Source organism: Eurosta solidaginis, chromosome 5 (genome assembly GCF_040869045.1).
Source record: "Eurosta solidaginis isolate ZX-2024a chromosome 5, ASM4086904v1, whole genome shotgun sequence".
Taxonomy (NCBI): Eukaryota; Metazoa; Arthropoda; class Insecta; order Diptera; family Tephritidae; genus Eurosta; species Eurosta solidaginis.
Window position 1 is genome coordinate 226,915,344 of NC_090323.1, and position 24,855 is coordinate 226,940,198.

Sequence of the window (24,855 nt, forward strand, 5' to 3'; positions counted from 1 at the left end):
CAAAGTGAAATTAACTGAATTCCATGATAAGCAGAATGTCAGATGCAAAGAAACCTAGCGCTAGTTTAGCTCTACTGACATTCTGATGTAGCAAATGTTTTCGAAATTGGAGTGGTTTTTTTCGAAATTGTGAAGAATTTTTTATAAAAGGGTTGAACCGACTTTGTTCCGAATCACTAATAGCAAAATTGTTATTAAAAAATAAAAATATGGATAGATTGTTAATTCAGTATGTTTCGCACCAGCGTATTCCATATCGCATGCCAGTTCCCCTAACTGAACACTTTTTTTCGGTTGTATTCGGCCTCATGCATAAAAGTGATTTGCTCTGTTGTTGTTGTTGTTGTAGCGATAAGGACACTCCGCGAAAGCCTTGGGGAGTGTTATCGATGTTAATGGTACTTTGCCGGATGCAGATCCGGTACGTTTGGGTACTAAGCCCGACAATCTCGAGAACGATTTGGTATGACCACATTCGACCTTCTAGGCCATCGCGCCCTCCTGCCCCCTAGATCAGTGAGGAGTTCGGGGTTGCCAGAGACTCGGCTGTTAATGAAAAAGGATTCGCCACGGATAGGTGAGGTTGACAATTGGGTTGGATAAGCTATATATTGCGCTGACAACACCTTGAAAGGGAGGGCGCTACACAACCCCTTGAATCTATTTGGTATTTTAGTCGCCTCTTACGACAAGCTCTGCTCCGATTTTCTGAGTAAATGGTGAAATACTCATCAACACACCTTTTTGTATGAGAAACAAAATAACTTTTATAGTCACAAAGTTTCACAGTTTACAAAATGGTTACAAGTTAAAAGGCAAAATGCGTTCTTCCTTAAGACTCGGTTATTATACTTTTATACTAGGGACTTTTGTTGGGGATGAAGGTGGCAGTGAACTTCAAACATCTCACTTAATATTACTCTGGTGCATGTGTGCAGTTTCTCATAACCCAATTGTGATCACCACCTATTAAAGAAACGGATTTCACAACTGTATTGTGTTATTATATCCGACTGTCTGACTCAGTCCTACTGGACTAAACTTAACCTTTCACTATGACGAAAACATGTGGTGAACGTCATAGCTCATTATTGTTGTTGTTGTAGTCACCGCAAACATGCTCCCCAAAAGGAGTATTAGGGACATGGGTAATATTTTGTTTCACTTACGCCTTTTGGTGCTAGTCCAAGGGCCGGAAGTATTACTTGTATGACCCCTTGAATCACCGTGTCTATCGTCATCTGTTAGAGCAAGCATGCACGTCCTCGGGTATATGACAAGCCGCTTAACACACTGCGAGTTCAACAGCGGGTTTCATCACTAAGTACAAATCGGATTTCTTCCATTAACAGACTTTTATAAACAGTTTTATAACAAAAGCTGGTTAAATTTCAAACCAAGTAGATGGGTAGGTTGACTGTGGTCTACATCTCAAGTTGATATAAGAGAGCTGCTTTTTATGTTATAGTTTTTGTGAAAACCTATAAGGCTTAGGAATATCCAGAAACTCCGAATAGACTCCAGCCTCAGCATTAATATACATGATTACTATATCTGATCCTACAGTGTACGGTGAGGTGACATAAGATCAACGTCCAAAATGTCAATTGACCTTATGACTACTTCAAATGACCTTATGACCACATTTAATTGTCATAAATTCAATTGACTTTATGATCTTCCCTAAATGGAATTTCTGTTTTACCTTATGACCATTCCGGTGAATAGACCATAATCGTATACAGCAACTTAAGATCAGCACAAAGCAAAAACTTCTCCAGGGTTTGTTAGACGTTGAGTTAAATATGTTCTTTTTATTTCGAACGAATCCTCATCAGCCCAGGTTTAAAATCAATTTTGCTCTGAACTCTTTAAGGGTGAGTTTTGAAATGCACACTTTTCTTTCATATAATTTGCATGAGGAAAAAGTTTACATTTCAAAACTCACACTTACAGAATCCATTGCCGAAATTATGAGAAGGAGCGCCGCAATCGAAAGTTCATATTAAAAGGTTGCGCGCTTTTTATTCCCAATTTTCTCTAAACTTTTAGTTAAATAAATTCTTCTTATCTCAAAGGGAATATCATTGGCCATTTTTATTCGATTTTTCACTAGAATGGGACCAAAATACATCAAAAAAAGAGCCGTACCCAAAAATTTTAAATACAAAAAAAAATTATGTTTTCATTCTACTTAACATATAGCGAGAATAATAAGACAACTGCAATTCACTAGTTGTTAAGTTTTTAATACGTGGTTGGTTGCTGTGCTGCCCGGCCATGGAGCCGGGCCCAAGTAGCGCTCTGGGCGCCATTTTGATGCACTTTCTCCTGGAACCAAGTATATGACTATTTTGGCTGATGTACCCTGCGTATTGTTTTACTCAAACCACTTGGTTTAAACAACAAAACTACTGATGTCCTTGATGCGGCTGTTTGACACCGCCCTTAAATCCGAAAACACATAGTTGCCTAGAGTTCGCTACCGAAAATTCGCGAGGGCTGGGCACTCGCAGAGTAAGTGAGTAACCGATTCCTCGTCTACAGCTCCTACACCTCTCATTGTAGGGGATACTCATTTTACTCGCGTGCGGGCCAAACGGCCAGTGCCCTGTAATAGTGGCCGTGAATCTGTATATTTCCTTCCTAGACCTATTTAGCAGATCATCGGTTCTTTCCTGGTTGTAATCTGGCCAGATTAGTTTGGTGATTCTACAGGTGTCCGTAGAGTACCAATCATGGATTGCTATTTTCCTAAGATAGGTGAGAATATCTCTTTTCTCTCTGCCTTTGCTATTTCATTCGCTTTTTCGTTGCCGTCAATGTTCCAGTGGCCGGGTACCCAGCTGAGTGTGATAGCTGCCTGGTTAGCTGCTTCACGTAGCACCCTCTTACAGTTATCGACGGCTTTAGAGGATGTTTATGGTGATTCTAGAGGGTATCTGCACCTTGTAATTTCTGTCGAAGATCAGTGCTTTTGAGAGGTAATCTGTTATAGAATCCACATCGGCGAGCCTTGTTAGGATGTCACTGTGGCCATATCGTTTTTCTGTCCAGCATCTAGACTCCCTTACCCTGATGGCTGTGCTGATCGCTGTATATCTGACGTGGAGTGCCAGTGGCAGCAGGTTAAGTATAACATTTAGTGCGTCCGTCGGGCAAGATCTAAGTACACCTGTTACCCCTGCGCATGCTGTCTTTAAGGTACTTAATTCTAGTTGAGAGCGATAGTTCCGTACCATCTAGTGAGGGCAGTCGAAATGTTGATATTTTCGTTCTGTTACTGAACAGTATCAGTTCTGTTTTGCTAGGGTTGATGTTGAGGCCGCACGATGGCGCCCAGGTGTTTAGCCTGCTAGCGCACCCTGAAGGATGTCGCTTAGCGTGTAGGGAAATGCCTCCGACACTGCAATGACCACGTCGTCTGCGTATGCTACTGCCATAACACCATTCTTGTCGAGTTCGAGTAGTATCTCGTTCAGTGCAATGACCCAGAGTAGTGGCGAGAGGACCCCGCCCTGGGGTGTACTTCTACGCACTCACTTTAGATTCACTTGTGAAAAAAAGAGTTATTTTTATGATCATTTCCGAAAAGCAAGATGATCATAGTTTCAATATCGTTGGCACTATAATTTGACGATCTGACCAGTTCGTATGGCTTTGTGGCCATTTGAAGTGGTCATAAGGTCAATTGACATTATTGCCGTTGACCTTATGTCTCCCATCGCTAATGCACAATTGAATGCCGTTGTCGATATAATATTGTCCCCTTGCAATCACTCCTATTTAGAAGGATGATATTAAAATTATTCTCTCAAACATAATATAAGAGGATGAAAATGCGTTTCAGTATTCACTGCGACCCACAGAAATTAAACGAACTACGAATTCTGCTTTATAATTTCCGAGTAAACTGCCAGCAGCGAGATGCCAAACCGGAATAGATTTTTGATTTTTTCCTTGATGTTTAAATAAATTTTTTGTGGTCCCATATGTCTGTAGACGAAAGCTATGTACCTACCTTGTCTGTGATATTTTGAGAGATGTGCGAAATTTTGGGTAGTGCTTAATCTTCTGATTATAGCCTTAAGGTTTGAGTAACAAACATATTCTAAATCATATGAGATCTCTCACTTTCTAAATAAATATTTAACAAAAAGTTATTTTTCCAGAACACAATGCCAACAAATTTGGTGCCGGTAAAGCATCATCTACGTTGGGGTCATAGCTATCAGCCGCTGGAGGTATTTGATAAAATAATTTCATATCTCTTTGGGCTAAAACTAATTCAGATTAACAACTTCGTGAACCAGTTAAACAATATTTTGGATCTAATTTTTGTCGATGAGAATCTCATAACTTATTTGACTGAATGTGTATTTCCTATATATAAATCAGATATGCATCATGTAGCATAGTGCCCAAAAATAATATAAATAATGGGCTCTCCTATAACTTTAAGGATGCAAATTATGAATCTCTAAACATTCTCATATCTGAAATAGACTGGACATCTATTTTCTTTGCTAAAAATGCAAAATTCACAAAGCAAGTGAATGTTTCGATGCTTTTCTGCTAAAGATGGATGACATATTCAGTAGGAATCTCTCTCTCCTTCCGGTTAAGGGTTACAAACTACCCTGGTACAATACTAGGTTGAAAAAGTTGAAAAATAAAAGAAACAAGTACCTGAAATTATACAAGACCACCAGCGATATTGCTTTTAAAGATCTGTATTCTTCTTATATGACGTAGTTCAATGTTCTTGATAAGTTTTTGTATAATAAATACGTTTCTCGAGTTGAAGATGAGTTGAAAGTTAATCCTAAATCTTTTTGGAACTATGTTCGTTAAAAGAAAGGTTGTTCTAATATACCAACCTGTGTTAAATTTAATGACATTTGCTCTAATAGTCTGGTCGATTTGACAAATCTTTTTGCTGACTTTTTTAAATCTACTTTTGTTGTTGAGGCGGATAACTTTGATAACAGGTATCTTACTGATAGCGCCAAATCTTTAGATTTTGGGTCTTTTTCCGTGTCTGAAACCGATATTATCTTGGGTGTATCCTCCTTACATTCCTCAATCCAAAAGGATATAGATGGATTGTCCTATTTTTTATTTAAGAAGTGTAGTATTTCTCTTTCTGTGCTAATGTGCCATATTTTCAATATTTCGCTATCGTCTGGAGTTTTTGTTGTTCGCTGGAAGCTGGCGTCTATCACCCCTATTTTCAAGTCTGGCAATAAAAATGAAGTAAAGAATTACAGGCCAATTCCAAACTGTCAACATGTTCAAAACTTTTTGAAAAGGTAGTTAAAAACAATTTATCATTCGCTATCAATAGAATAGCCGATCCATGTCAGCATGGCTTTATTGCGGCACGTTCGACTGTCAAAAATCTGGCTGTTTTCTCTCAGTTTTGTGCCTCTGCGTTTAAGGATGGATGTCAAGTTGACACCATATATATGGATTTTTGTAAGGCTTTTGACACAGTTTCGCACAATTTGCTTCTATGGAAACTTGAAAACATGGGCTTTCACTCAAGCTGTCTGTCGTGGCTGAAGTCCTATTTGGAAAATAGAATCTCTTTTGTTGAAATCGAGAAAACTAAGTCTTATGAATGCTCAGCAACCTCGGGTGTACCACAAGGTAGCATCCTTGGGCCTATTTTGTTCTTAACGTTTATTAATGATGTTGGCTCGTGCATAAACAATTCAAATTATTTGCTTTATGCCGACGACTTAAAACTCTTTCGGAGGATCTCCTGTACCTCTGATGCATTGCGTTTGCAAGCAGATCTAAATGCTATTAACAATTAGGCCATTCAAAATAATCTAAGACTCAATATTAGTAAATGCTGTCACGTAACGTATACAAAGTCTACAAATGTGTTTTCTTTCGTGTATTCGATTTCAAATGTAACTCTTGCGTCAGTTAATGAGTTTCGCGATCTTGGCGTAATTTTTGACTCAACTTTTACTTTTGGTAATCATGTAAACTTTCTCATACCAAAAGCTTATACCAACTTGGCTTTCTTGCGACGATATGCTAAGGATTTCAAGGACCCTTATACCAGGAAAATCCTATACAATGCCTTATCGCGTTCAAAGCTTGAGTATGCTTCAGTCATCTGCAATCCGATATACTCTTCACACTCGTTAAGAATGAAAGAATTCAGCGCAAGTACATACGATCTGCTCTTCAACCTCTACAATTTGATAATCCCTTGCCGTCCTACAATGCTAGATGCATGCTTATCAATGTATTGCCACTTGAAGTTAGGCGTTTTGTTCAAAATGTAATGTGTATTTTTGACATAATATTCGGTGTCATTGACTGCTCAGAACTACTTGGGCAGTTGGCTTTCAATGCCCCTAACAGAGCTCTCCGGCTCCACAATACATTCGGCGTTGAAGTGCTGCGTTCAAATTACTTCAGTTTCGCACCTCTTCTAAGAGGTCTTGTAGAATTTAAACGCCTATCCAGAAGCCTTGATCTGGACTTTGCCATACCAAGGTCTCTGTTTAGGGCACGCATTGAGTGTTATTACTTATCTCAGTAAACCTCATTTTAAAATTGTTAAAATAGTGCTAAGTTAACCTGTAATCTAGTCAGTAAGGTTGTTACCATTTGACTTAATAAACATATATGAAATATGAAAACTAAGTTCAATTCACATTGGAATTCATAGAACAAAGATGCTTTAAATGCCATCACAAAATACCTTTTTTATAATGTTTGCATTTACATATGTTTATTGATCACTTTCGAGATTTTGTGCCCCTATTTTCCTATCACAACAATAGTTTTAACAAATTAAGTGGCCAATAAATACTCAATTTAATTGCACTACTTAATAGCTTAAGTAAATATTCACATATTCAAAAAAAAAAAAAAAAAGAAACAACACCGAATTCGTACACACTTACATTTTTACATAGAAACAAACCACACTGAGTGCTGAGTTTATTCATCATTTTGTTGTCAGCATCATAAGTACTCAACCGATAAATGTCAACGAATTTTAGACAAGTTCATCATTTTTCTGACTTTTGTTTATGTATTTCTTGTTTGGTGCATTAAACAATTTTATGCATGACGCAAATCTTCCTGTTTGTATTTATTTTACACAAAAACCCGAAGACCCCAGGCAATAATGGCACGCGTTGGCATGTGCATAGACAGTACATATTTTTCACTATTATACAAATTTATGTATACAAAAATGTCGTTATTTCAAATTATTTTCGTTTCCATTTTAAATAAAATCGCAAAAAAGGAAGCTGGGCGTTGCTAATAGATGGCAAATTGCCATTATAACTACCTAAGCGCAAAAATTAGCATGAAAAACGATCTACCAAAAAATCAAACAACCTCGAATTTTGTTATAAATTAAATTTCAAAACTCGCTGTCAAGCTACAACAGAAATTTATCTAAATATTTTGTATTCGGTACTTTCTCCATTTCTTATATTCAAATAAAAATCTTCACTTAAGAGCTTTTTTTAAATCTTAAGGTCCCATAATAAAATGCACAATTAGGAAATTCACATGAATTTTTAACAACAGCTTTAAGAATGGTGTGAAACCAAATTTACTCAAATAGTTTGTATAGGAAATTGAAAAATATGACAAATATGTCACGGACAACCTTACTCTTTATATTGAAGGCCGAAGTAGTGTGATGGTAGCGTACGCCGCCCACCACACTGAAGATCACGCCCCAGGCAAAGCAACATTAAAATTTAAGAAACAAATTTATTTAATTAGAAGAAAGTTTTGCTAAACGGGGTCGTCCTCGGCAGTGATTTGGCAAGCACTCCGAGGGTATTTCTTTCATGAAAAGCATCTCAGTGAAAACTCATCTGCCTTGCAGATGCCGCTCAGAGTTGGCATAAAACCAGTAAGTCCCGCCAATTTTTACGAAAAATTAATAGGAGCACGACGCAAATTGGAAGTGAGGCTCGGCCTAAAACTCTTCGAAAGTTATCGCACCTTACTTTTATTAATTTATTTTTATTCAAAAAACTGTTACGTCACCTTGAACGAAAATTTGGAGCATGGTTCCGAGAAAAAATAATGAAAACACACCCTTAAAAGATACGCGTATAAAATTTTGTCGATTGTGGCCATTTTTATGGGTTTTACATGTTTTTGGTTAACAACTTAAACAAGTAAGAAAGTCTTGCTCGGGCTAAAGTGAACATTATTTGCCCATATATATGATACGGAAACCTATACAAATATCGCCTACGGTAAGCAGCTATGAAACAGTCAGTGTCATGGAAACAACGATCTTCTTAACCAATACCATATAGCTCCAACGGACTAAATAAAGACCATTTAGTTTGTTTAAAATTTTCATACTTTGCACTAAAATAATTTATGGTAATGTATTAACGAATCATAAATATATTAAGGCGAATATTAGCGCTTCGATACATCACTAAGCTACTATTAAATAAATGCACAACAATAGTAAAGTAAGCAGTCACATATATATGCACAGGGAAGCTAAGAGCGAAGAGATTATTTAACATACACACTAGTAGTCATCACCTAAGGGCAGAAGTTATTACTCACACAGACACACGCACATAATTAAAGGACAAAAGTAAATACCAGCTACATAAAGGAGATATAAATAAGCAGCTTTTCGAGAAGGTTGTTCGTAAAAAGTGTAAACCTTTGAAGAAATATGCAAACGAGGTAAAAGAGAGTATAAAAGCAGCGCAAGCTAGAGAATGATCAGTCAATTTGCTTTTAAAACGCTATTAGTGAAGTACGTGAGTATTGTAATAAAGTACGACTGTCACAGTAGAGTTGTAAATGAAGAACATTTTACCGTACTGAATATTTGAGTTATTTATTCGACATTTAAGCGGCTCGAACGTTAACAGAAGCTGAAAAATAATCAGGAATTTCCCAAAACTCGCAACAATATTACCAATCTTGTGATGTTCAAAACTTTAAGGAAGCTTTTTTAAAAAGGTGGGCGCGGTCGTTAAGGTATTTTCCATAGATCCAAATAACGTATTAAGAAGCACCATTCTACAAAAGAGCAATATCATAGGGACAAGCTCGCTGCCAAGTTTCAATATATCTTAAACATCTTTTGTTTTAAAACTTCAAATTTTCTTCTTCTTAACGTAGGCAGTGCCGCGCCCATTTTCCAAAATTATACAAGATTTTTATTGTTTGTCATAAATTCAACCGACATGTCAAGTTCCAGCAGGGCCGAACCACCCGCTTTTTTGGGGCCTTGAACCGAACCACGAACCGAACCGTTTTTTTAACTCCAAAACCAAAAAAAATGGTTCGGTTCGGTTCAAAATTATGTTTTAACAAAAATCACTTTACTTATTTGATTCACCACTTTGCTTGAAAATACAACTGTAGGATAAAATTGCGTATATTTTTTCTAGATGGCAACGCCGTGAGTTGTCACTTTTGATAGTAATAGCGTCTACTGTGTGTGCCTGTGGTCAAAAGCTTGTGAAAAAATAAAATAAAATTACATAATGAGTTCAAACCCCGTGCATAACAACTTTGTATATGAAAGAGCTTTTTCATTTATATCATTTTTTTCATTTATAACATAGTCCGAACTATAAAACAAACCACATACATATCGGTAGCTTAATGTGAAAATGGCTAAGTCACTTTTTACGAATTTTACAGGAGACGAAAAAAATGAATAATTTTTGAAATAACCTTTCTTTTCAAAACTGTGAGTGAGGATACCTTAGTTGCAATACTTTTGAGTGTAGAAGCTTTGAAAAAGATAAATAAAAATCATGTATGCTAACCCAGCAGCTATTTTATGACTTAGCACAATTTCCGCACTCAAACCAATTTTTTTCTCCTGACTTAGCACTTTTTACTCAATATGTTACGCCATCACTTCTGCCCTGTAATGATTGAAATATAACACTAAAACTATATTTTTCACAAACAATACTATTTATTTGTCAAACTATTTCTAACGGTTCTGATCTGGACTCTTTTGCCGGATGATGCGCAGACAATAATTAATTTTTAAATGCAAAAAAATGCTGTGTTGTGTCTTATTCCATAAAGACAACTGCCACATACTTTTTCTACAAAGTAAATGCTAAATCACTTAATCGTTGTCAAGAGAGTAAAGACATGGTTGTAATTTTTGACTCCAAACTCTCTTTTCCTAATCACATTGACTTAAATTTTTCAAAACTTGTTGCAATGGTTGGGTTCTGTAGACGTAACACCAGGGACTTTAAGGACACTATGACGTGAAGGCACTATATATTATCTTGGTCAGAAGTGGTCTTGAATATTGCTCAATAGTATGGAATCCTTTCTATGAATCGAACTTCTATAAAATTGAGAAAATTCAAAAAATTTTTACAAAAAATGCTTTACGTATGCTTCACTGGCCAGACGGCCTCCCATCATATACAAGCAGTCACAAATTGCTTCGTCTTCAGGCTTTGCATGACAGAAGAACTTTTATCTCACTCATGCTTGCCTATAATGTAATAAACTTGAGCATAAATTGCTCTGATTTATCTACTTTGTTCATTCCATATATTCCACTGCGTGGTCTTCGGCATAATAGATTATTTATCGAAGTAACTCATAAAACGAATTATGCTATGAATGAACCTATAACTAGGACTATACATCTAGCAAATCGTTTCAGTAGTGTTATTAATTTTAATAACAGCTTATATAAGTTTAAGCTAAAATTGTTTTCTATTTTTAACTAGTCTGTAAGAAAGCATGTAGTTATCAATGGGTTGCCAGCGCAATATATAGCTTCTTCAACCCAATTGTCAACCTCACCTAACCGTGACGAATACTGTTCCATTGACAGCCGAGGCTCTGGCGACCCCAAGCTCCTCATGGAACTAGGGGGTGGGGAGGGCGGTATGGCCTAGAAGGTTTAATGTGGTCATATAAATCGTTCCCGAGATGGTCGGGCTAGTACCTTAATAGTGCTTTGTTACCGGAACGTACCGGATCTATATCCGGCAGAGGACCATCAACATCGGCCCAAATCCTTCGGGGAGTGTCTTTATCGTTAATACAACAACAACAACAAAGCATGTAATCTTAGACTGAATGAATGAAATAGATAAATTAAATGCGCGCACAAAGAAATGACTAGTAATTCAGATTCATATTATTGACAGGTTGACTTAGCACATTTTTTTTAACAGCTGACGACTTAGCACATTTACACGTCATTACCCACAGCACGTAAAAATGAAAAATGAAAATATTTTTTTTTTGTGATCGGTGTATTTTGAATTCAGTTTTTAAACTGCATTAAAATACAATTTTTCAAAAAAAAGTGACTTAGCACACTTTCAAATTAAGCTAACGATATGTATAATTATAAAATTTTTTTAGTTAAATTACCTAATCAAACTTTTATCAATTTTCGAAACTTTTTATTAACAGTTTTTAGAAAATTTCTGAATGTGCAGTCTCGAAGCTCATTCAATTTTAGTGTAATAGTGTGCAAGTTTCAAGTAGATGAGAATTACCGTTAATTTTTTTAATTTTTTCCCCGAGGGTGTTGCCTATATCTTCCATATAAAAACAAATATTGTTCATGCCGTGTATGGGAAAACAAAGCGAACACCCTCTTGAAGCTTGCACATTATTACACTACAGTTAGATGAGCTACAAAACTGCACACTCAGAAATCTTTTGAAAGTTTTTAATAAGTCTGGAAAACTGTTGAAAATTTAGTTAATTGTTGGGAGCTTTGTGCGCGTTTTGAAATGTATATATATATGGGGTATTCCATCCCATTTTGACTTTTTCTAGCTTACGAAAGACGTTTTTCAGAATTTTTTCAAATTTTTTCATCCAACTCAAAAAAATTTATGAATTTAAAAAAAAAACACCGTTTTTGTTTGCAAAATGATATAACTTTTTCAAAAATTGACCGTTTGGGATCTTTTTTTTTTTTAATTTGTTTTTAAATGTACTTTTCGGAAAAAATACCAAAAAATGTTTAAAGTTTTTTTTTTGTAATTTTTCAGTTTTTCGAGATTTTTCTAATTTCGCCATTTTTTTTCTCATAAAAACTTCAATCATCCCCACTAATCCCGGATTTTTTTTTTTTTATTTAATTGAAAAATTGAAACTTTAAACATTTTGTTTGTATTTTTTCCGAAAAGCACATTTAAAAACAAACTTTTTAAAAAATAAAAGATCCCAAAAGGTCAATTTTTGAAAAAGTTATAGCATGTTGAAAACAAAAACCGTGTTTTTTTTTGAGTTGGATCAAAAAATTTGAAAAAATTCTGCAAAACGTCTTTCGTAAGTTAGAAAAAGAAGAAAAACTTTCAGCCAATTCTAAAGGGGTCGGGTTCAAAGTTGGGCGAAATGAAATGGAATACCCTATATATAGTTTGTGTTATAGTTAAACAATATTTTAAATTCGAGTTAGAACTATATTTTAAATTCGAATTTTGCATAACCGTATATCAACATTTATAAGCTTAATGCCTAATAAAAGCTAAGAAGACATTTACATGTTCACGAATATCTTTTAGTTTGTGTAGTAATATCGTATTTAAAATTTAGTTGCTATGCTTTATATGTATATTGAAAGCAGCTAATTGAATAGTTTTTCTTCTCTTAAAAATACGACTACTTTCTTATGTGCAGAATATATGCGTTATAAATACTCCCTATAGGTACAGTCATGCATTGTACCATTTTCGTTCTTTACATTTTATAATAATCAACTAACCGTGGATTTGATCTCAATAACTGTATTTTATTTGTTTGCTTAGTAGGTACATATCGATGGTTGGTTGCACACAGATCCCAAGTGACGAATTTCAAATTTTGTATACTATCAAAACTTAGTATTAGACGTTTGAACCACCTGAACCGAACCGGTTGGCGGTTCAGAGATGGCCGCGAACCGCTTCACCAATTGGTTCAAGTTTTGCCTGAGTGGTTCGAACCACTGAACCGAACCGCTTCGATTTTCGAGGCGGTTTGCAGCCCTGAGTTCCAGTACCTTATCTATCTTATCACCGTGGTATGATGGTAGCGTGCTCCTCCTACTGCACTAAAGATCGTGTATTCACGCCCAAAGCAACATCAAATTTTTAGAAATAAGTGTTCTCATCTAGAAGAAAACTTTGTTAATCGGGGTCGACACTCTGCAGTGTTTGGCAAGCGCTCCGATTGTATTTATACTCATATCTTTCACAGATAACTTATCTTAGAACAATGGGAGAAGATAACGGCATCGTGTGCCGAATTGCGCAAAATCGGGCAAAGACATCAAGATTTATGAATAAAACTTTCACCTGTACAAGAAAATCAAAAGTGCTATATATTCGAAAAAAAAAAAAATCGAATTAAAAAAATATTACCACAAAGGTTTTTATATTTAATTATGTCATCCACAAAAATGCGAAACCAAAACAAATTCAAAGATCGTGGAATTCTGATACACTTCAGAAAAATTTAACACATGTGGTGAGGAAAAGAAGCTTTTTTCTCTCCCTTTTGGGATATTCATTTCAATTTATTAACTTTTAATTTACTTCTTATAAGTTTCTTATTTTCTAAATTGGTTATGTAATATTAATATTTTGCACAACTATGTTTGTTATAAGTATTATGTTTAATAAGCGGACTGTAATTTCAACGAAATTGTATGTACCGCGATATTGATTGCTAATTAACTGACTTGATTCCTTTTCAATAATTTCATTGGAGTTCAAGTTATGCTGTGGTATACCAAAGTGAGCTTTTTCGAAGATACTGCGTGTTGTTATTGTCTTTGCGGTCACGACAATAGCAACTGTTACATGTAAAGCGATGATGACCGGTGTGGGTGGCGAAGACGAAGAAATGGCGTGATTTTATGACATATTTTGTTGCTGCAGCTACGATGAGTGATGGTGTATGTATGTATGCATGTTTTGCATGTATCTATGAAGGCAGAAAGGAACAGTTTTGCGCTGTTGTTACGAAAACAATTTGCCTAATATTCAAGGGCAAACGACAATAACAAAAATGTCGATCGGATGATTCTTCCGTTGGTTTGTTTTTAACCCTTTGAGGTCTCTAGTGCCTGAACATCCTCCCCCCATGGGAAGTGTGGCTTCCCAGAGAAATTTGAGCACTTGCGGCGACTGGTAGCTTGGCGACTCTCGTTATTGCCCTCCTATGAATGCCCGTCGCTGTTTTTACGAGAATAACACGCACCTTTCCATCTATGCCTGTGATTGTTTCAACAATGCGGCCCATAGGCCATTTTAATGGGGGAGTATTGTCTTCCTGCAATAAAACCAAATCATTTGGCTGCAAATTTGGTAATTGGGTTTTCCACTTTGTTCGTTGTTGTAATTCTCGCAAGTATTCTTTGCTCCATCGTTCCCAAAATTGCTGTTGTATCCATTGCGATAGTTGATAGCGCTTTAATGCGCCTGGGTTTGATGACGAGAGCGATGGCTCTGGTATGCTAGTGAGTGAGCGACCAATAAGAAGGTGAGCTGGTGTTAGGGGGCGCATATCATCGGGACAGCTGGTCATGGGCGTTAATGGTCGGCTGTTAATAATCGCTTCAGCCTGGCAACAAATTGTGTGCAATTCATCGTGCTTTAGAATATGAGCCCCAATGGCTCTTCGTAAATAATGTTTGGCTTGCTTTACTGCGCTCTCCCAGAGGCCACCGAAGTGCGGCGAGCGGGGTGGTATAAACTTCCACTCGATAGCGTTTTCACAGCAAGCCTGTTGTACGTCATCATAATGTTGTTGTGACACGAATTCTTGAAGGAGTTCTCGAAGCTCTCGATTAGCGCCTACAAAGTTTGTTGCGTTATCTGAATAGATAACCCTACATCTTCCGCGACGAGCGATGAAACGCCTCAACGCTGCGATAAATGCTGCTGATGTGAGATCGGGTACTAGCTCCAGATGGATGGCCTTGGAAGTGAAGCAGATGAAAACGGCCAGATATACTTTTATGGGTGATTTTCCTCTTATTTTTTGCGTCATGAGTAGAGGACCACAATAATCCACCCGGTTACTTCGAATGGAGAATATTGAGTCACCCTATCTTTAGGCAGGGAGCCCGTTATCTGCTCTGCTAAAATGGGATGAAATCTGTAACAAGTGAGGCATTTATGTATTACCTGAGGGATGACGTTACGTGCGTTTATAATCCAAAACCTTTCTCGTACAATGCTGTGTAAAGTCTGATTCCCAGCGTGGAGATATTGTCGATGGAGGTGGAGTATGATTGACGATACGAAGGGATGATTTTTTGGTAGCAAAATAGGATGCTTTTCGTCGAACGGAAGAGTTGCGTTTTTGAGGCGACTTCCGAACCTGATGAGACCTTCATGAAGAAAAGGTGACAATTGGGCCAACGCTGATTTTCGCGATACTGTGTTACTAGCTTGAAGTTGCCTTCGCTCGTCCATAAATGTTTGCTGTTGAATAAGGCGGCAAACAGTGTGTAGGGCGTTGTTCATTTCTGCAACGTCGATATTGCCATTTCGATTGCTTTTACTGTGACTTGCATCGATGAAGCGGTGTACATAGCAAAATATTCGAAGCACCTTGTTGTAATTGTTGACAATCTTAAGTTCGGCGACGATGTCTTGAGTAGGTGTTGCTACTAATACCGTTTGTTGTTTGCGTTGTTCTGGCAGTTCGGTTGGGCTAACTGCTGATTGTGGCCAATGCTCATTTAGTTGAACGATGAAGTTTGGACCATTGAACCACAAATTGTTGTCGAGAAGATTCTTTGGTGTAACGCCACGAGATAAAATATCTGCTGGGTTCAGCTGGACCGGAATATGATGCCACTTAAATTTCAATGTGAGTGCTTGAATGATTGACACCCTGTTACTGACGAAAGTCGCCCATCTTGACGGTTCGCCACTAATCCATGCAAGTGCAACCATTGAATCTGTCCAGCAGTGTACACTGAGCGGGTTTGGATGGAGTAGATTGCAAACGGAATCTAATAATTCACTTAACAGTAACGCCGCGCGGAGCTCCAGCCGCGGTAGACTCACTTCTTTAGTGGGAGCAACTCGAGACCTTGCGCACAAAAGCGCTGACCGATATGACCCCTCGGACTGCGAAACCACATATATGCAGGCTCCATATGCCTTGGTGCTGGCATCTGCAAAGGCATGAAAGGTACATTCATTCCCAAATTGTATTAACCTGGACACTCTGATGTTTTCGACTAGGGGTAGTTGCTCGCAAAATGATTGCCACTCTGTGTATAAGCAGGATGGTACGCTTTCATCCCAATGCAAACGAAGCTTCCATAGTTGTTGCATTAGAACCTTACAAGTGACGACGATTGGGTTGAGCAACCCCAATGGATCAAAGAAGCGAGCGATATGAGACAGTATGGTTCTTTTAGTCACCTTTGCTGATAATGGGGGTTGTGTGTATTTAAACAAAAAACAATCTAATGAGGGTGACCATCGTAGGCCCAGCGCCTTTATGTAATCGATGTCATCAAGTTGAATTATATCTTCTCGATCAGTTAGTGGTATATCTGATATGGTACGCAGATCGTTGCATGCAAACTTTCTTAACGGAAATCCACCACGAGTTAGGATATCAACTACTTGATTCTTGATTTCTCTCAACTCCTGAACGGTGGATGCTCCGGTCATCAGATTGTCTACGTAGAAATCGCGACGTACTACCTCCGAGCCAATGGGATGTGTTGAAGTGTGCTCATCTGCCAGCTGTTGCAAACACTTGGTTGCTAGGTACGGTGCACACGCAGTTCCATAGGTAACCGCTTGTAATTGATATGTGCTTATTTTGCCGCCGTCTACATCCCGCCACAATATGCACTGATACTTTGCATCATGGTGGTCAACCAAAATTTGCCTATACATCTTGGCGATATCGGCCATTAGAACGAAGATATGTATGCAGAATCTAACAAGAATTGAGAAAACATCGTCTTGAATAGTTGGCCCAACACGTAGTAAGTCATTAAGAGATTTGCCATTCGTTGTCCGACATGATGCATCAAAGACAACGCGTATTTTAGTTGTACTGCTATCTAATTTGAGAACCGCATGGTGAGGAATATAGTTAACTGAGCCGCTGGGCAATCGTATGCGTATCATATGCGAGAGATCTATATATTCCTGCATAAACGTGGTGTAGTCGGCTTGTAAATTCTTGTTGCGACGTAGTTTTGATTCAGTGGACAAAAGGCGACGAAGAGCTATGTCGTAGGAACTGCCTAGTGATTGTGGTGCTTCTTTGAACGGAAGCCTTACGATGAATTTACCTGTAGTTGGACATCTTTTGGTTGTTTCAAGGAAGTGCCTCTCACACTCCATCTCGCTCAAAGTTAGTAACTTAGAGGGTAGTGACTGCTGCTCTAGTTGCCAAAAACGCTCTAAGATTTCATCACAGGATGGCTCCAGTGATAGGGATTCCGTTTTGTGTTGTGACGAGGCTAACGATAATTGCGAAAGTTTGGTAGTGGATAAGAACCAATCTGTGCCAACCGAAGTGTTATACGAAGTTACTAGTGCAGCCGAAGCAAGTGGTGAGTGATTGGTGACAGCACCCGCTACCACACAACCAAGTTTTGTTTTCTGTAATAATGGTAGTTCGTTGCAAAGTCGAATTTGGCCTACCATAAGTAACTCGTAAAACACGCTCGCGCCTAGGAGAAGGTCTACAGGCCCCGGCCTATAAAAGCGCTCATCAGCTAAGGAGATATTCTTTGGCATTTTCCAGGAGCTAATATCTAACGTAGTTCGTGGCTGGAATTGCGTTATTGTTTGTACGATGATAGCATCAATTGTGGATGTATATGATGTATGAGACGATCGCAACTCAACCTTACATACATATTGCGCTTTAGTGCCACATAGACCGATGCCACTAATTTCCAGGGAAAGCTTTTTACGATTCAGTCGAAGCGATTGGGCCATGCGTTCGGTGATGAAGTGTAACTGCGAAGCTGAGTCAAGCAATACCCGCGCTTGTACTGTTATGCCTGATGGATTGCGTAGCTGCACCATGGCTGTGGCTAATATGACGTTATCTGTGTCGTAACATGCCTGAAGGACTGGTGATTTCGATGATGAGGGCAAATCGATTGCTGGTGACGAAGACGATGACGGAGGTTGGACTGGAGGCGCAGTTTGTGACGACGATGGTGTTGTTGACTGATCTCGATGGAGCAGCGTATGATGGCTGACATGACACACTTGACACCTACGCGATGATGGGCACTCCTTTGATGTATGATTTAAGCCCAAACAGTTTAAACAAAGTCTTTTTTTCTTTGCTAGGTCATATCGCGAACTAGGCGTAAGTTTCATAAAGGAAGTGCAGTTGAAAACATTGTGACTTGGAACTTCATCACACAGGTTGCATTTTTGTTGTTTATGCGTAGCCACGAACGATAATTGTTTTGTGGGTTTGTGAGTTTTTGCCCCTGAATTGGACGACATTGCGGTACCAGTAGGCGGTTTCTGTGTTTCCTTACTGACATCAACAATATCGATGAGTTGGCACCGACGCTCCAAAAATTTCACCAAATCCTCCCACGTTGGTAGGTTCAGAGTTTGGGACTGTGCTGCTCGATCCCATTTTGCTGCTATTTCCTCCTCCCATTTCATTTTGGTGTTGTGATCCAATTTTGATACAACCAGATATAGAATGAGACCGTCTGCAATTTGTGTTGTACTAGCCATTGTTTGCATTGCCCGCATGTTAGAGCTAATTTTGTCGATGAATTCACGTACATTGGCAACGTTGGCGTTTGTTAAACGTTGACTATCGAATATGTGCTGTAGGTGGGCTTGGAAAATAATGCGCTTGTTGTCGTAGCGGGCTTCTAGCAATTCCAACGCCTTTTGGTAGTTAGCACTGGTCACTTCCAACGATTGGATCAGTCTAGCAGCACACCCAGTTAAGCTTGAGCGTAAATACTGGAACTTCTCAACATCGCCCAGATCAGGATTTTTATCTACTAGCACCGTGAACATATTATGGAAATCCAACCACTCACGTTGACATCCACTAAAAGTTGACAACTTCACTTTTGGAAGGTGCATATGTGGGCGATGCGCATACGATAACTGTATACCAACTTGAGTACTGCTGAAAGCGGGATCTATTGATGTTGAGCGAAGATTCGACAATTTGCCTGCATATAGTGCCTTGATGTCGCAGTAGCTTTCATCTACTGTGGTGCGGTGATCTTCGAGCAATTACATTTCCAACTGCGTTTGTAATTCATCGAATGAATTATAATACCTTTCGATAAGGGCAAGTTTTGCCTCCAAATGGGCGATAGTTAAATTATTGAGTTGATGGGACTCGACATTTAGGGCATATAAACGCGCCACGATGGAATCTCGCTGACAAATCTTTGTGCGAACGTCGCGACTAACTTCGACGCGGTGTTGAGGAATTTGCACCTCAACATCTCCCGATTCGCTCATGGTTTTAAATTAATTTATATTTTAATTATAATTTAATGATGCACGAATTTAGCGAAAACGAGGTGTCTCTTGAGCCGGAGATCCGGCTCGAAGGACTAGATTTTATGGTGAGGAAACGAAGCTTTTTTCTCTCCCTTTTGGGATATTCATTTCAATTTATTAACTTTTAATTCACTTCTTATAAGTTTCTTATTTTCTAAATTGGTTATGTAATATTAATATTTTGCACAACTATATTTGTTATAAGTATTATGTTTAATAAGCGGACTGTAATTTCAACGAAATTGTATGTACCGCGATATTGATTGCTAATTAACTGACTTGATTCCTTTTCAATAATTTCATTGGAGTTCAAGTTATGCTGTGGTATACCAAAGTGAGCTTTTTCGAAGATACTGCGTGTTGTTATTGTCTTTGCGGTCACGACAATAGCAACTGGTACATGTAAAGCGATGATGACCGGTGTGGGTGGCGAAGACGAAGAAATGGCGTGATTTTATGACATATTTTGTTGCTGCAGCTACGATGAGTGATGGTGTATGTATGTATGCATGTTTTGCATGTACCTATGAAGGCAGAAAGGAACAGTTTTGCGCTGTTGTTACGAAAACAATTTGCCTAATATTCAAGGGCAAACGACAATAGCAAAAATGTCGATCGGATGATTCTTCCGTTGGTTTGTTTTTAACCCATTGAGGTCTCTAGTGCCTGAACAACATGTATAAAAAATATCATTCATACGCCCCGGTGTTCTTCGAACCAAATACCTATATATTAATACGCTAACAAAATTTCCATACAATCAATTGACAGGCTGTTTCGCATACTTAGCATACGTAAAATAATATAAAGGTTATATGAATCGATTCGTATTGATCAGCCGCAGTGCATAGGCCTATTTTTGTTAACAAATATTACTCTATTTGTTTATAATTAATAGAAAAAGTTTTTTGTAAATTTGAAAATCTGTGCAACTATCGAAATTGCCATCTGTAGGGTGCATTATGTTCACAAACCCCCCTGAGTACATAGCCCCAAATTCTCAATTGTCGCGTTGCTCAAATGTTTCATCTCTACATATGTATATATTTGTACACGCCAAACGGTGAGAGAACTACTGCTTCGCTCATTTTCTGTTGAAATAAAATATTGTGTCCCATTGTTGCCAATTACCGGTATTGGTCTGTACCAAAATCCTTAAAAAATTGTTCTAAAATAATTTTTAGCGCACAAAAAAACTTTAAAGAGAAGTAATAACGTAACCGGCCTATTTTTTTGACAAATTTTACTTACACGTAAAAGCATAGGTCTTTATTTTTTTATATTTTAATTTTATTTTTTATGAAGGCATCCTTTATTCTATTCGAAATTTTCGTTTTCGTTTACATATTACATATGTATTTATAATTAATTTAATTAATTATAATTTTATTTAATTAATTATAAATACATATGTAATAGTAAAGCGCCGATTGCATACCTAACCGGTTGTGTGAAATAAGTTAAATTCCTTAAGCACATTTCTTCGTTCTTAACTACAAATTCGTGTCTTTTGAATAATGACGCTATTGAAGTAAATGGACGATATATGTATATGTAGTTTATATTGGTGATATAGGCCTACTGGGGAACCGAGCACCCAAAACTAACTTCGGTAGCGCGCCAACGGCGTATCTCCCGGGTGGTGTGGAAAAAGCAAATTTTCAATTCAATTTCAAGTAACTTCACCACAATTCTATGTAAATTTCATTTGATTATACATATTTGTTTTATACCAAAACTTATAATTACATTTGAAAAGTTTGTAGAAAATTTAAGAAAATACAATCAAAGATTATAACGTCTTAGGTCAAATTCAAAATTTTAATGAGAACTTTAAGTAAGATAGATCAGTTTGTTATATTTCCACTCACTGCTCAACTATTAACGCATTATTGCACTACCCCAACACTGGATGCATAGAGTCAGTTGAAAAAAACACAAGTTTGTCGAATTTCGACCACGGGCGATACTAGTTCATATTAATGCATTAAATCGAACAAAAAACTGGAAACAATGCATTTATGAATACCGATAAAGTGATGAAAATTGGCGAGTGGGTTTGCCGCCCACATCTAGTGGAAGAAAATTTAAAAATATTTGCAACCCGTAAATCAGAAGCCGTTTTTGGTGTTTATATAGCTACGCAACACATCTTAACGATTTCCAATTTTTTTGTTTTAGAAAAAATATTGGTTTAAATTTATTGAGTCGTCATACATAAATTTTAGTTTCGATACTTGCGCGACACTCAATTGTCCCTAAGTGGGACAAGAATTTATGTGTGTGTTTCTTTACCTAAGTGTTACTTTTTCATGGGATAAGACTGCAAAAAATCGGAAATTTCATTTGTAAGGACTACCCCTAATCTGAGCTTCGAAAGACAATAGAGCTGGAGGGTTGGCGCAAGAGTGCGAAAAAGGCAGAATATGCCATACACGTGTTTACCGATAATTTCAGATTGACTGAAGGGGTCGGGTCTGCTGTTTACTGTGTGATTCCATATTCCAGTAGATACTGCAGGCTGCTACTGCAGTGCAAAAATAAAAGCCGTTAAGAGTGGAACAGAAGCTGTAGAGGAAGTGCGTTTATGCTGCTCACACAGTACTACATAACGAAGAAACCTGGAATGCAAAGAACGCTTGGAGAGATTTCGCCCAGGCCAGAGCATACATCTATACTGGATTCCCGGTCATAAAGTTATAGAAGGTAACGAAACGGCCGATGGTTAGGCAAATGAGGACGCAGGACTAGATGAATGACGGTAGACTTCCCAAGCCGTTCGTGAGAAACTAAAAGGAGACACGTGTTGAATATGATGCACCAATCAGTGACGACGTGAACAGAAGCGCATGTGCAAAATCTTAAATGCTAGACTCAAAAGGTTGATCATATCTGTAAAGGGAGAATGCTTATAAGTTAAGGCTTGTCAGTAACATCAGATGTGGAGGTGAGAGCTACAGGAAGAAACGGTTGAGCATGTTCTGTGTTCGTGTCCTGCGCTCGCGAGGTCAATCCTCCAAAGCGGCAGAGTTTCCATATTTCGAGGCAGCTATTAGGCTATTAGGTCCTAGAAAGCTTCTAGTATTTGCCAAGAGGACAGATTAATATTGCTGATTTTTGATAGCCTTGTAAGTACTTATTATTGTAACAAATTTAATGAGCTGATAGGCCTAAGTTAAATAAAACACAATATTTAAAGCTGTGTTTTAGTTTTACTTCGTCGATATTTCGATTTCAGTCTGAAATCATCTTCAGGGACATATGACTATGTTTGTGTTTTATTTAACTAAGGCCTATCAGCTCATTAAATTTTTTACAATAATAAGGACAGATTAATTTTATGACATAAGTCCAGACACCTGATTGGGGCTCTTCCGTTTGGTCGTCAAACAAATTCTGGTAGCACTATGGGCACATTCAGTCTATGTGAGGTCTTTATTGACCGGCCAATTCACTTGCGTAGTTGTATCATCTGGGGCTGGTGGCAAATTCTTTTGATGGGACCACATCAATAAAAATCGTCACGTTGTACTCAGTTTAATTTTCATAAACTTCTAGATTTTAAGCGTACTCAATTATACGTTGTATATGTCCAGATAATGGCCATAGGCCTCCTCTCTTAGGCAAGAGAGAATGGTCTGTAGCCCATGCCAGCCCAATACGGAAACTTGAATGCATTTACAATGAAATAAAAATAACAATTTAAATTCAACAAGATATTTATTAAGACATTTTTTTTTTCGAAAATATCAGAACTTAGAAAAGTATACTTTTCAAATAAAATAAAATACTAAGGTACAATATAAAAAAATATTTTTGAGCTCGCGGGCTCTTGGCCCGGGGCTCTCTTGGGTCAGGGGCCCGTGGCATTTTGCCAGTCTTGCCACCCTATTGTTACGCCACTAGGCCAGTTCAACCTAACCTAACATTTAACTGCTACTTAAACTTTCCAGTGGAAAATAAAATCTCTGTTTTTGGAATCAGGATTTGCTTCGATTGTTTTTAAAAAGAATAACAACGCATTTTATAGATACCTTGAGCTGTTTTTCCTAACCACGCGGAAGATAGAACTTACATCCATTTAACAATCTTCGAATAATTTTCTCTCATTCCCCAAACAGCCTTCAATTTGAAAACATTTTTTTTTTTGCAGAGTTCGTTGAAGTTTTCGCGCGTCTGGTAAAATAACGAAGTGAAAATGTTTCGAATGAAAAACACATTTAATAGATTGAATATTCATGTAGTATATACATACATACATATGTACTTACCTACCGCACTTGCACTCATACGCATGCACCAAAGACGAATGCATCCATAAAATGCATACATTTTCTAAAACAAATTGTTAAAAAAAGTTAAAAAAAAAATATTCAACGATATAATTTGATTTACTGTTTGAGCCAGAGCAAAAACAAACAAACAAAATACACGCGCGTAAAAAATAAATATAAAACGGACACATAAAACATTTACGAGGATTGTCTGGGCTATATTTTCAGTAGAGTTCATACAAACTGAAAACTTTCGTTCAACAAACACACATACACATACACATTTCCGCGCACATTGAAATTGTATTTTTATGCATTGTATGGTGAATTTTTCATGTCTTCCAAATTTCTCAAATTGCAACAGCAAATGAGTATCAGTGTTGTCTTGCAACATTTTTCCGATCTTAAATTCTGCGAACTGTATGCTCCACTGATGGACAGACTGACAGACGAATAGCCAGCACAGCTGTTGGCCATTTTTAATTAGTGAAAGTCGAGTGATGCCTCTAATTGTTTTGGACTGATTGATGCTGAAGAAAATTTAAAATGGCAAGGACCAAAAGACTATTTGCCACACAAATTTTTAAAGAGATTTGTAATGTAGGGCAAACAATATTTGACCTTTTAGTGGCATGGTCGTCTACTATTTTAACGGGTTCTAAAACTAGTGGGATAATGTGGTATAATGAGATGTGGTTTTACTTCTACTTAAGCAGCTATGGCCATAGCTGGCGAATATTGACTCATGCTTCATCCATCACGTACTCTGAGTAAAGTGAAACACTCATGTGAAGGATGCTTTAATCAAACCAACTGAAAAACAGGATCATGGAAGCAGAAGAGAGGGCTATAGTATAACCACCCCACTTTCTTGTCTTAAGGACTCGCTGAACTTAACAGCTTCTCTACAACATAAGATGGAAGCAAGCAAATGTTTTGGAACAACATGCTTACCACAAAAAAATGCATATATTTGTTCCAGTCCTGCAGAGGAGTTGGGAACGGATTATGCGAACAGCCCAGTAAAAATAGTTTTTTGATGACGACCACAGCAAACA

At 37.7% G+C, this 24,855-nt stretch overlaps 1 protein-coding gene across 4 annotated transcripts in view; it reads left to right on the forward strand.

The window, feature by feature from the left end:
- The window catches only part of zormin, a 320,772-nt gene that overhangs the window by 138,567 nt on the left and 157,350 nt on the right, over window positions 1-24,855 (forward strand). The gene's annotated exons all lie outside the window — the stretch shown is intronic.